The following is a 13,044-nucleotide window of genomic DNA, read 5'->3' on the forward strand; positions in this document are numbered from 1 at the left end:
ACTAGCTGGTGCTCTTTGAGGGCTTCTGGTTCTTCAAGACTCTAATGTGATTCCTTTAAAAAGAGATATACTATCTCCCCCCCACCCTCCAGTTTTGGCAATGGTCAACTCATTTCACATCCTCCTTTTTTCTTGCACAGGTCCCAAAAGTGATGCATTGAAACAGACCGAGACCAGCACACAAGGAGGTTACGTGGAATAAGTTTGTGCTAAGCATCCTTTACGTCTGTGGGAAAGTGGGGATGTTCCCAGCGCTCTAAAAGATTAACAGCCTAGTGCCATTTCTACTGATGTTTTCTAGGTGTGGGATCCTCAGTTAGCTTGGGGAGATGCATCTGAGCTGTGAGGCAGGAGCTCAGGCTGGCAATCGTTCTGCAAGCCTCGTTTTCACGGTGCCGTGGGCTCCCGTTTAGATAAATCCTGAAAAACGTGGCCAGCGCAAGTCACGGGCTTTGTGCTTGTGACAGCCAGTCAGCAATAATGAGAGAGCAAACTATACAGTTTTGCTTGGTTTTGGGTAGGTAGACTGTTTTTCCTGAAAGCATTCCTGATGGGTAGATAATCAGTTGACGGTCTCTTTCTGTCAGTGAACATCCACGCCTGGGAAAGTTTTACCTGTTTAGAAGGGGGAATAGAAAGGTGGCTGGGCTCTTTGCAACACACTTATGATCCCTTAAGTTCCGCACATGCAGAATAATGCACTTTCAATGCACTTTGCAGCTGGATTTTACTGTACGGAACAGCAAAATCCACTTGTAAACAATTGTGAAAGTGGATTGAAAGTGCATTATTCTGCATGTGCAGAAGGGGCCAGTGAGCAACATTGCAACCAAGGACATAAGTAAGGGGGGGGGGTTCTCGGGTTCAACCCCCCCCCCATTCATGTCTGAAGCTCCACCCCTCCGTTTGTGGTTTTTTAATACATTTATAGCGTTTTTTCGGTTTTTGACCTGCAGGGGGCGCATTGTTTGGGGTAGCAGCACCAAACTTTCAGGGATTGTTTGGGGGACTCTCTTGATGATACTACCTGGGTTTGGTGAGGTTTGGTTCAGGGGGTCCAAAGTTATGGACTCCTAAAGGGGGTGCCCCCATCCTCCATTGTTTCCAATGGGAGCTAATAGAAGATGGGGGCTACACCTTTGAGGGTCCATAACTTTGGACACCCTGAACCAAACTTCACCAAACCTGGGTGGTATCGTTAGGAGAGTCTCCTAAAGATACCCTGAAAGTTTGGTGCTTCTAGCTTAACAATTGCACCCATGACAGCAGGCACTCCCCAAATTTCCCCATTCTCCTTTTAAATCCACCCCCGTTCGGCATGGATTTTAAGGGAGAATCTGAGGTCCGAAGAAGAAGAAGAGTTTGGATTTAAATCCCCCCTTTCTCTCCTGTAGGAGACTCAAAGGATCTTACAATCTCCTTGCCCTTCCTCCCTCACAACAAACACCCTGTGATGTGGGTGGGGCTGAGAGAGCTCCGAGAAGCTGTGACTAGCCCAAGGTCACCCAGCTGGCGTGTGTGGCAGTGCACAGGCTAATCTGAATTCCCCCAATAATCCTCCACTGATCAAGTGGCAGAGCAGGGAATCAAACCCGGTTCCTCCAGATTAGAATGCACCTGCTCTTAACCACTACGCTACATTGAAAGTGATGCTGTTTCAGGGTGGGGGATAATCCACCCCAAAACAGCATCACTTTCAATGATGTTTAACTAGGAACCCCAGATTCTCCCTTTAAGGTGGATTTAAAAGGAGAATTTTGGCTCTCTAGTTTGAACACCATTGAAAGTGATGCTGTTTGGGGGTGGATTCCAGCATCACAGCGGCTGCCTGGGGGGGGGGGGGGGCTCAGATTTTGCACCGGGGTCCATTTTCCCTCTATGCCTCTGCCCAGAGGGGAGGGCAGAAGGAACTGCCGGCTGGGAACCCAGCTGGTGGGGGGGCAGGGGAGGGCAGGGCAGGGGAGTCTGCGGTCCCTGGCCTCAGAGAGCTGCTTTTATAAGCGCTAGGCCAGGGGCAGGGCTTTGGGAGGCGTGGCCATGCCCTAGGGGTGGGTGGGGGTGTGGCCCCACCCCCAAAGCCCCCCATAAAAAATCTATACCTATGTCCCTGATTGCAACATTGAAACAGAAACCACTTGCAGTCATAGGAACCAGCCCCAAATGGGCAGATTGCTTAAGCAAAGAAACTCTTCCCTTGCTAACATTTTGCAGGGAAATCATTACCAACAATATACACAGGTTCATTCAGTTTTGAAGGGTCTACACTGTGACTTTCTCTTCCTTTCCCTCGTTTTCCCATCCTACACCCTTCCCTCTGAAAAGAGTTGCAATAGAATCTGCATCCTGCGTTATCTATGGAAACTGTCTGCTATGGAGCAAGTTATCCTTGTTGCTTAGCAACTGGATTCAGAATGACCATGTGGAAGAAGGTGTCTCTGTCTGGACCTGGAGAAATTGTCACATGCTCCGGGAACAGTTGCTCCAATTGGGTTTTTCTCAGCCATCGTTTGCTATGGCACAGTCTGCTCCGTATAGTTCTATCGTAATTGTTATTGTAAATGTACAGTACTATTGTAAAATGTTCATGTTTTCTCCTCTAAATTGCCTTTTGAAGATTCGAATTGTTACTGGATTTGACATAATCACTGCTTTTAACTCTTAAAGACCAGGTGATCGGGAGCAACAGCCGCAGAAGGCCGTTGCTTTCACATCCTGCACGTGAGCTCCCAAAGGCACCTGGTGGGCCACTGCGAGTAGCAGAGAGCTGGACTAGATGGACTCTGATCTGATCCAGCTGGCTTGTTCTTATGTTCTTATGTTCTAAAGATGCAAATCTAGAATGCAATTATTTTTTTTAAAAAAAATTAAATTAAAAAAATTGTTACAGCTTTCTCTAGACAGATTATACAGAATGGGCCAATACAATCAACAGTTGGGTTTCAGCAAGCTATACTTAGTATCCAATCCAATCCAAAAACCTTTATTAGGCATAAGATCCAGGAGATACCAGCATTCCAGATACATCAAAAGGATCACTGTTATGCATCTTGGAAGACACGAATTAAAAATGTAGCAACTGCTTCCGAGATTTCTGCATTAGAATTGTTCAAGAGCTTGAACATGTTTAATTTGTCTGAAAGAAGCATAAATCCTGATGGTAATAAAGCTCTCAAGTCAGTTCTAATGTTATTATACTTTGAACAGTAAATATGAGAAATTGAGTCTGTTGTATAGGGACAATACAAGCAGCAACACTCACTTTGTGGGATATTAAGGAAGTGACCTTGAAGATAGACTGAAGGGAAAGAATTGTACCTTGCTCTGGTCATGACCCGTCTACACTTATAATTGACAAGCTGTTCTAAATATACAGCAGGGCTAGATTTCTGGGGTATAATCCCAAAATGTAACAGGTTCGGGTTACTATACTTAGTAACATAGACCATTGTCTCTAATAATTTTTCCAAGTGACCTAGTGAATCATTTAGAACAGTGACGGCGAACCTTTTTGAGACCAAGTGCCCAAATTGCAACCCAAAACCCACTAATTTATCACAAAGTGCCAACACGGCAATTTAACCTGATGACAAGCAGCAAGACTGGTTTTAGTCCTGCGTGCACCCCAAGTCCCGCGCACACCGCTCTGCACCTCTCTAGCATCTCCGCCTCCTCTGCCCCTCACTCAGGCATCAGCCACCCAGAGTACAGGCACCAGACCCACCAACCGAGTCCTCCCTGCGGGGCGTTGCGCCCAGCGGCTCAGGCCAGCTTAGATGTGTGTGTGTGGGGTGGTAATGAACTCTGTGCACGTGCCCACAGAGAGGGCTCTGAGTGCCACCTCTGGCACCCGTGCCATAGGTTCGCCATCACTGATTTAGAACAATGCTACCTTATTGTCTGTATCGATATAGGAAAAAACCCTCTTGAGTAATGCAGTTCTGCATAAATTGTGGAAGGCCAGGGGAGTGGGATTCTACCTGACTTCCTCAGGCAGGCAGAAACCCTCACATATCTTGTTATAAGTACATTAAATATGTGAAATAATCACATTAGTCTCCAGACTTACAGCCAGAAAAATTTTATTGGGTGGGGGCTGGGGGGGGGGGCGGAAATTAATACATACTCCATGCCAGGGTGCTGCGCCTGCCTGATCTGCCCGACTGAGCCGCCTGCTGCCAAGCCCTGCCCTCCCTGAAGGCTGGCTCCTGCCTTCCCCACGGAGGCCGGGGAGAGCAGAGCTCAGGGGCTCAGGCGGGGGGGGGGGGGCTCAGGCAGGAGCCAGCCTGCTGCAGCGGCACCAATCTGAGCTGCCCGCTGCTGAGCCTTGCCCTCCCTGCCCTCCCTGCTAGCTGCCGTAAGTGGGGCATGGAGCGGGGGGAGCCGGGCAGTGCGGGTGTGGAGAGCCGGTCATGCCCCGGGCGCTGGTCATGCCCTGGGGACCACCTCAGACTCACCTACTCCACAAGGTGTCTGTTGTGAGGAGAGGAAGGGAAGGAGTTTGTAAGCTGCTTTGAGACTCCTTATGGTGGAGAAAAGTGGGGTAGAAATCCAAACTCCTCCTCCTCCTCTTCTTTTTTACATACTTAAGTCACCATTGTAAATGCGGAGATGATATGTAGTTGTCTTCGTCTGTTCGACTCCAGACCAGAGGTTTGTTTATTTAATTGCTTGCAGTAAACATACAATGCAATTACCTTCTGGCTCACCCAGTGAAACTGGCATCAGCACCCTGATTCCCACACTTTACTGCCCTCTTTGTTTCAGTGCTGAAGCCTTACTGCAGGTATTCCATGCATGTTCGGTCTGCAATCACAGCTTCTGCCTCTCCAGCTGTTAGCTCGCTTTAGAATTATCAGTATTATCAACTGGCAAAATAAGAAGCAGAAGAAGAGTCGGGTTTATAGCTCCCCTTTCTCTCCTTTCCCTTCCCCCCTCACAACAAACACCCTGTGAGGTAGGTGAAGCTAAGAGAGCTCCATAGAGCTGTGACTAGCCCAAGGTCACCCAGCTGGCGTGTGTGGGAGTGCACAGGCTAATCTGAATTCCCCAGATAAGCCTCCACAGCTCAAGCGGCAGAGCGGAGAATCAAACCCGGTTCCTCCAGATTAGAGTACACCTGCTCTTAACCACTACGCCACTGCTGCTTCAAGAGACCCATGCTAACTGGTAAAGAATTGTGACTGACTTTTTCCCCCCTCTTAATCTCTTTTCTTTTCCCATCATGTCTCTGCCACCTTATGCGTTCATAGCATTTTCAGGGCAAGAGTAATTCAGATGTGGTTTGCCATTGCCCGCCTCTGTGTAGCAACCCTGGACTTCCTTGGTAGTCTTCTATCTAAATACTAACCAGAGGCGACCCTGCTTAGTTTCTAAGGCCCCTTCCGCACACGCAAAATAATGCGTTTTCAAACCACTTTCACAACTGTTTGCAAGTGGATTTTGCCGTTCCGCACAGCTTCAAAGAGCACTGAAAGCAGTTTGAAAGTGCCTTGTTCTGCATGTGCGGAATGAGCCTGAGATCTGAGAAGGTTTGGACTATCCGGGGCAAAGTTCGATCATATCAGAATGATGTTAGATGATGTTGGGAAAAGTACACAACCACATAATGCTCAGAATGGGCCTTCTCAGAGGTGGCCCCAAATTATGGCATTCCTTCCTCGAGGCAATTTGTTTCTCCTCCTCTATCACTGTGTCTTCCATCAGCAGGTGAAGACTTTTCTTATTTTATTTGTCATTTGCTCAGTGAATCTCACTGTCCCGCCTCCCTATTTATGGTGATGTGCTTTTGTGTTTGTGTTTGATTAATTGTCTTTATTGCTTTTATGTGTGCATTTTTTAAAAAAAATTGTTTTATTGTTTTGGTTGTTCACCATCTGGAGGATCTTGATCTGGGTGAAAAGGTGGAATAAGAAGGCAGGCAGGCAAAATATTGTTTAAATTGTAAGGGTGGTAATGTATCATTTTGAAATGCCACTGAAGACTTTAATTTTTATTAAAACCCTTTTATCCCATAACAGTAATATCATTAGAAATGAATTTAGTCAGGTAAAATTTAAGACACAATTGCAATGGAGAAAACCCTTACACTATAAAATCAAGCGATCAAAACAGAGAAGCAAAAGTTGCAGAACAAATAAAGAACATCAAACATAAAAACAAAGACTACTACCCGTATCGGAAAATGCTTGGAAAATTTAGTCTTCCGCTGGTATTTGAAACTCAGATCAAACAGAGGGTGTTCCAAAGATGCTCTGCTATAGCAAGGTCCTCGAGCACTTATATCTTTAAAGGCAAGAAGAATTACCTCACTGTGCCTGGAAATTTCTAAGGCCCCTTCCGCACACCAGTGGCGAAGCTCCCACGGGGACATCCGGGGACACTTGGCCCGGGCGCACCCCGTGGGAGTCACGTGGGGGGCGCAAAACCATCCCAGCGCCTCCCCTCCTCTGCCTGATCTCCGGCCGTTCTCCCCTTCTCCTTGCCTGTTCCATAGTCGCCACTTCCTCCCCCTCCTTGCCTGCTTGTCTTGATTGCTCGGCTGCTCTCCCTCACTCTCATTCACGTTCAGTTTTGATTTTGTTTCATGAGGGAGGGAGGGAAGGGGAGTGAAAAAAGGCTGGGATAGAGCCAGACGAGCCAGGAGAGTGGAGAAGAGATCATGCATACCCTTCTGAAACTTGCATTGGTAAGTTTTAAAAGAAAATGAAAGGTGTTCTTTTAGTTCTTTCAGTTTTACAGGGGGCTTCACTAGGGGGCTAATAAAAACAAAAGCTAGTTTGTGGCTTTTACCTGTTTTCTTCCAGCATAAGCACAGTATTATATCTGTAAATTGCATTTGTATGAGATCTTTAGTGCATTGAATATGAAAATAATCCCTTCATAGGTAATGGTTTAGCACTATAAAACTGCATTATACAAACAGCATACAAGCAGCATAATTTGCATACTTGATTCCACTTGAAAAAGATCTATCTTTAAACCTTCCAGTCTTCCCCCTTGCTATTTTAGTTGCCTGTGGCTATTTTGTTTTTGGTATAGTTTTTGGCATATAATTTTATAATATCGTGTCTCTCTCAAAGTAACTGCAAAATGTGGTTTTTCACTACAGATAGTGGAATGAATAGTTAGCTAAGGGTTCCAGCCTCCAGGTGGTGGCTATAGATCTCCTGGAATTACAAATGATTTCCAGGTACAGAGATCAGTTCACCAGGAGAAAATGGCAACTTTGTATGGTAGATTCTGCATTGCACTCCACTGAAATCTGTCCTCTCTCTGAACCCCTCTTCCTCAGGTTTCATCTTGAAAATCTCCAGGTATTTCCCAATCTGGAGCAAACAACCCTAGTTCTGCACAATGTTGCATGTTTTAATAATAGCTATATCTTCAGTGTTTGTGATGTCTAAATTGTAAACAAAGGAGCCTAGAAGAAGGAGCAGGGGACACAAACACATAGCTGTGCATCTGGGATTGTAGAGAGTGATGTGTTGGAATGCTTGGAGTAAACTCCCCACAGTAAACTCTCTGAGGTTCAACAAAAAGGCATAGAGGCCGAAGTCTGATGTTGCCTCTTAGCACTGATATTCAGAGGTTTAATGCCCCTGAATGTGGAAGTTTTGCACAGTTTCAGCACTCAAGACAGATTTTTCAAGAGCAAGTCAAGAAAGTAGATTCTGAGTTTGTGCCCAAGCAGCCCACAGCAACTTCTGGCCTTGGCTACCCAGGCGGATGAATGCTCACCATATAAATTCAAAAGAATACATAAGCCCCCCCCCCCCCCTCTCTCTGGGAAGAACCTTTTGGTCATCCAGGGTTACTTTGGGCTGCACCCTTAGCAATTAAAGGACAAATCTGCAGTGTTTGGAATTCTTGTAGATACAAGTCTGAAATAGGCATTCAGAGAAAGAGATGGAAATTCAGACTTGTACTGTGTCTTACTTGGTCAGGTTTGATATTAATCCAAATTGGCTATTATTTTTGGCAATGCTTGGGAGAAATGCAAAGGAATGAGTGGAGGGTAATAAAACATTATTGAAACAAAACATTTTGAAAGCATTTTAAGTCGTATGGCACTTAAAATATTTTTAAGTGTTACAACAGTTGTTAAACATTTTGAAAATGTTGTCAAATTTTGTTAATCTCTGCTGTGTGCCATGGCCCATTGCTGTGTTCAGATTTGTGAGTTGGGAAATGTTCTATAATGTGATGGTGGCTTTGAGATGACTTGGTGCAAAAAAATCATTCTTTGGCTGTAGTGGGGGAGGGTGGTCTTTGGTCATGGGGGGAGGGGGGCTGCCTGGGGGGGGGCACAAATCCAGATTTTGCCCCGGGCTCAATTTTCCCTAGCTACACCTCTGCCGCACACGCAAAATAATGCGTTTTCACACCACTTTCACAACTGTTTGCAAGTGGGTTTTGCTGTCCAGCACAGCTTCAAAGAGCACTGAAAGCAGTTTGAAAGTGCATTAGTCTGCATGTGCGTAATGAGCCTAAGTCAAAGAAATTCTTTTGGCACTGGTGAGAAACATGTTCTGCAATCCTTCCTAGACTGTAATTTTGCAGCTATTTTTTTAACCCATTTCAGAATAATTTGAGGGATTAGCCCCACATTGTGCTAGACAATTTTAAAGCCATCAGATGCAGAGTCACCCCAGTCAAAACCCACTGAAATGAATTATCTTAGACTGGAGCAAGCCTCCTTAAGATTGCACTGCATATATGCCAGTGATGGCGAACCTTTGGCACGGGTGCCAGAGGTGGCACTCAGAGCCCTCTCTGTGGGCACGCGCAGAGTCGCCCCCACCACACATCTAGGCTGGCCTGGACCGCTGGGCTCGATTATTAGCATTAAACCTAAGACCTAGTTTTGGAGAAGTAGTGTAGGTAACCCTGTTAAGCGCTATTAAACTAAAGTGCAATCCTTTACCTGGGAGTAAGCTAGGTTGCTGGCGGTGGGGCTTGCTTCTGAGTAAACCCTCCTAGGATCGTGATTCACGCATTGGAAGAGTTGCACAGTTGCTTCAAAGCAAAGCCACCAACTACCACCAAGCTTACTCCCGAGTAACGCACACCTCGGAGCCAACCGTTTTTTCTAAACAAAAACCTCAATGTTCAGGTTACATTGCCGTGTTGGCACTTTGCGATAAATACGTGGGTTTTGGGTTGCAATTTGGGCACTTGGACTCAAAAAGGTTCGCCATCGCTGATATATGCTAAATTCCCCTGTATGTACAGTAGAATCTCGGTTTTCATTGCCATAGGTTTTCATCGGTTTCGGTTTTCATCGATTTGCCTCGGTTTTCATTGATTTGCAGTGAGGTGCAGGGGTTTGTGGCGAAAAATCACCCGGACAAAGCTGTTGCAGACTGTGTCTGTTGCAGACTGTGTCTGCAACTTGTTTAATGACAATGTCTTGCCCCATTTCAGACAAATCTTAAAGAGGTGTCAGAAACAGACCTCTTTGGACAGCTTTCTGGTGCGACATTGGTCCACTGGTTCTGAAGCTGGTCCTAGTGTTATTGTTTGTTACTGTTTTCAGCATTAAACACTATGTTTATTCACAAAAAATGTGTTTTTGGTATGTTTTTTGGAGTGCCTAGAACAGATTAATTGGATTTACATTGGTTCCTATGGAAAAGTTTGTCTCAGTTTTCATCGGTTTCGGTTTTCATCGATTCTTTTCGGATGGATTACCAATGAAAACCGAGGTTCCACTGTATGAATATATGTTAAACTGGAGTCAGATTCCTGTGGGTTTTGTTACCCATGTTTGATCTTAGGCTTCTGTTTAAAATGAAACAGCAGTGGCACCTTAAAGACTGAGGGCACTTTCGCATATGCAGAATAGTGCACATTCAATCCACTTTCACAATTGTTTGCAAGTGGATTTTGCTATTTCGCACAGTAAAATCCAGCTGCAATGTGGTTGAAAGTGCATTATTCTGCACCTGTGAAAGTGCTCTAAGAGTATTTATTTCATCATGAACTTTTGTGAAACAGAGCTCACTTCTTCAGATGTATGATGAGGAAATGGTTTTGGAGGATTCTTATAGGGAAAATTATAAAGGGTTGGGAGAGAGGAACTGAGGCAAATAGTCTTGGTATTCACCTCTTGTGATTCACGCCATGTTTGAAATGGCATGATTTGGAATGAAAGAACAGCAGTTCGGTTGCCTTTGCATTATGCAGAGGAGCTGGCCTTTTGGAAACATGCATCTTGCAATTCTCTGCTGCCTCATTGCCACAAGTGACACCACTGGGAGCTGGGGATACACACTGCTGCCATTCTGTGTGCAGTTGCATCACTAATGCAAGCACTGGATTCCCACTTGCAAACAATTGTGGAAGTGGATTGAAAGGGCATTATTCTGCACATGTAAAAGTGCCCACAGAGAGTACCTCTTTACTTTTTTCAGTGTCATTCAGCCCTCTGAAGAAAACTGAAATGATGCACCTGGGAATACTGCTGGAGTGAGATCCAGACCTGCTGTCCACCTTTAACAGCAAGTGATCCATCTTCACAGTCAGGAATGTGGCATGTGCATGCACGCACCTGGAAGAGTGCACAGAGAAGCTAGTCTAAACCCACAAGGACTTTCACCAAATAAAGGTTTTCGTTCCACACACCTGGATATTTTGCTAGTGTTGGAATGTTTCACTGGGTTCCTTCAGTGTATTTCTCAAACGACAAACCTTTTTGATGAGGGATGAGTTTCTCTAATAAAAGGAACATAAATATTTTCTGCATTAATTTTTTCACCCATGTAGTGAACCGGCTTGGTTTGCGGGTTAAGAGCAGTGGATTCTAATCTGGAGAATCGGGTTCAATTCTCCATTCTTCCACAGGAGTTACAGACTCTTATCTGGTGAACCAGGTTTGTTTCCTCACAACAGGAGCAGCAGTGGCGTAGGAGGTTAAGAGCTCATGTATCTAATCTGGAGGAACCGGGTTTGATTCCCAGCTCTGCCGCCTGAGCTGTGGAGGCTTATCTGGGGGATTCAGATTAGCCTGTGCACTCCCACACATGCCAGCTGGGTGACCTTGGGCTAGTCACAGCTCTATGGAGCTCTCTCAGCCCCACCTACCTCACGGTGTTTGTTGGGGGGGGGGGAAGGGCAAGGAGATTGTAAGCCCCTTTGAGACTCCTACAGGAGAGAAAGGGGGGATATAAATCCAAACTCCTCTTCTTCTTATACGTGAAAACTGCTGGGTGACCTTGAGGAAGTCACAGTTATCTTAGGGCCTTTCAACCCCACCTGCCTTACAAGGTGTCTGTAGTGGGGTGAGGAAGGGAATGAGTTTGTTAGATGCTTTGAGATTCCTTGGAGTTGAGACAAGTGGGGCATACATCCAATTCTTGTTCAAAGACTCCTTTGCCATGACCTTCTGCGTCATGAATAGCCTTCAACATGGAACGAATGAACAGGCATCCTCTGACTGCTGCATGGAGATGGCACATTCTTTGTTTTGTTTTTTTATTTTTTTTATTGTATCATTTGAATATTCCATTTTATATCAATACTTTTCTTCATTCGTTTTCAAACAATACATTTTCCCCCTTTCCCCCTCCCTCCTGTATTTTCTTCTTCACTGTGAGCAGCAGTGGCGTAGAAGGTTAAGAGCTCGTGTATCTAATCCAGAGGAACCAGGTTTGATTCCTAGCTCTGCCACCTGAGCTGTGGAGGTTTATCTGGGGAATTCAGATTAGCCTGTACGCTCCCACACATGCCAGCTGGGTGACCTTGGGCTAGTCACAGCTTCTCGGAGCTCTCTCAGCCCCACCTACCTCACAGGGTGTTTGTTGTGAGGGGGGAAGGGCAAGGAGATTGTCAGCCCCTTTGAGTCTCCTGCAGGAGAGAAAGGGGGGATATAAATCCAAAACTCCTCCTCCTCCTCCTCCTCCTCCTCCTCCTCTTCTTCTTCTTCTTCTTCTTCTTCTTCTTCTTCTTCTTCTTCTTCTTCTTCTTCTTCTTCTTCTTCTTCTTCTTCTTCTTCTTCTTCTTCTTCGTTTTATCAAACAAACAGCAGTAAGTTCATTCTTTGTAATCTCTTCTCCCATATCTCCTCATTGACTCCAGCTTCCTTCATCCGGTCCGCATATATTGTCCATATCTTCAAAATTTCGCTCTGTTCATCTTGACACAGTTTATTTTTTGTTATTATATCGAAAATGTCCAGTGTCACTTGTGCCGAGATATATTCCAACCATTTCTGGATTGTCCATTTTTTTCTTTTCTTTCCAGCCGAAAGCTATTGTTGCATGTGGTGCTTTGATCATTATTTTATACATATAGCTATATGAGATGTCACATTCAACGAACGTCCAAGTGGATTTTGCCCCACTTCCTCTATAGCACCCAGTCTTAGCCTTTATGAATCCACAGAGGCTGTCTGATTTACAGCAGAATCCTGAACAACATCCCATGCTGCTTACTCCATCAAAATCAATGGGTTTAGAAGGGCGTGGCTCTGTGAAATTTGCTTTATGGGCACTGGCACCTGTCCTGTAATTTTCACAATTCATGCAGCCTATCACTGAAAATTTATATGTAAGAGTCAGAACTGAGGGTGGGTTCTGAAACAAGGATGCGTAAACCATCCAAGAATCATTTCTGGATGCCCTGCGTGCTGGATGCACTGACATGTTTACATTTTCATTATAATGTCCAAATATGCCGTCATCTTCACTGTGGTGGGCTGTATGAATCAGATGCTCATCTGGCAGAATAGAAGTGTGAGTTGTCACCTGCTGCACATCTGTGCTGTGTGCTAACTATTCATAGATACCCGCCCTTGGCATGCCGGAATTTCCAGTGATTAGTCTTCTGGTCCACTGGCACAATCGTTCGCTTCACGGGTGAGTGCGGAGACAGATCTGCTTGGCTTTCCTGCTCGGCAGCTGATTGCATTTCATCTAATAATATGGCTGAATGTGTTTAGTGTTAGGAAGAAAATATCCTGAAGAAAGTTCAATTGTCTTGCTCTTCCTCCCCAAAGTTTCCCCTTTCTAATCCAAATCCTAGATTAATATTGTTTGTCCATATTTC

Source organism: Sphaerodactylus townsendi, linkage group LG03 (assembly GCF_021028975.2).
Source record: "Sphaerodactylus townsendi isolate TG3544 linkage group LG03, MPM_Stown_v2.3, whole genome shotgun sequence".
Taxonomy (NCBI): domain Eukaryota; kingdom Metazoa; phylum Chordata; class Lepidosauria; order Squamata; family Sphaerodactylidae; genus Sphaerodactylus; species Sphaerodactylus townsendi.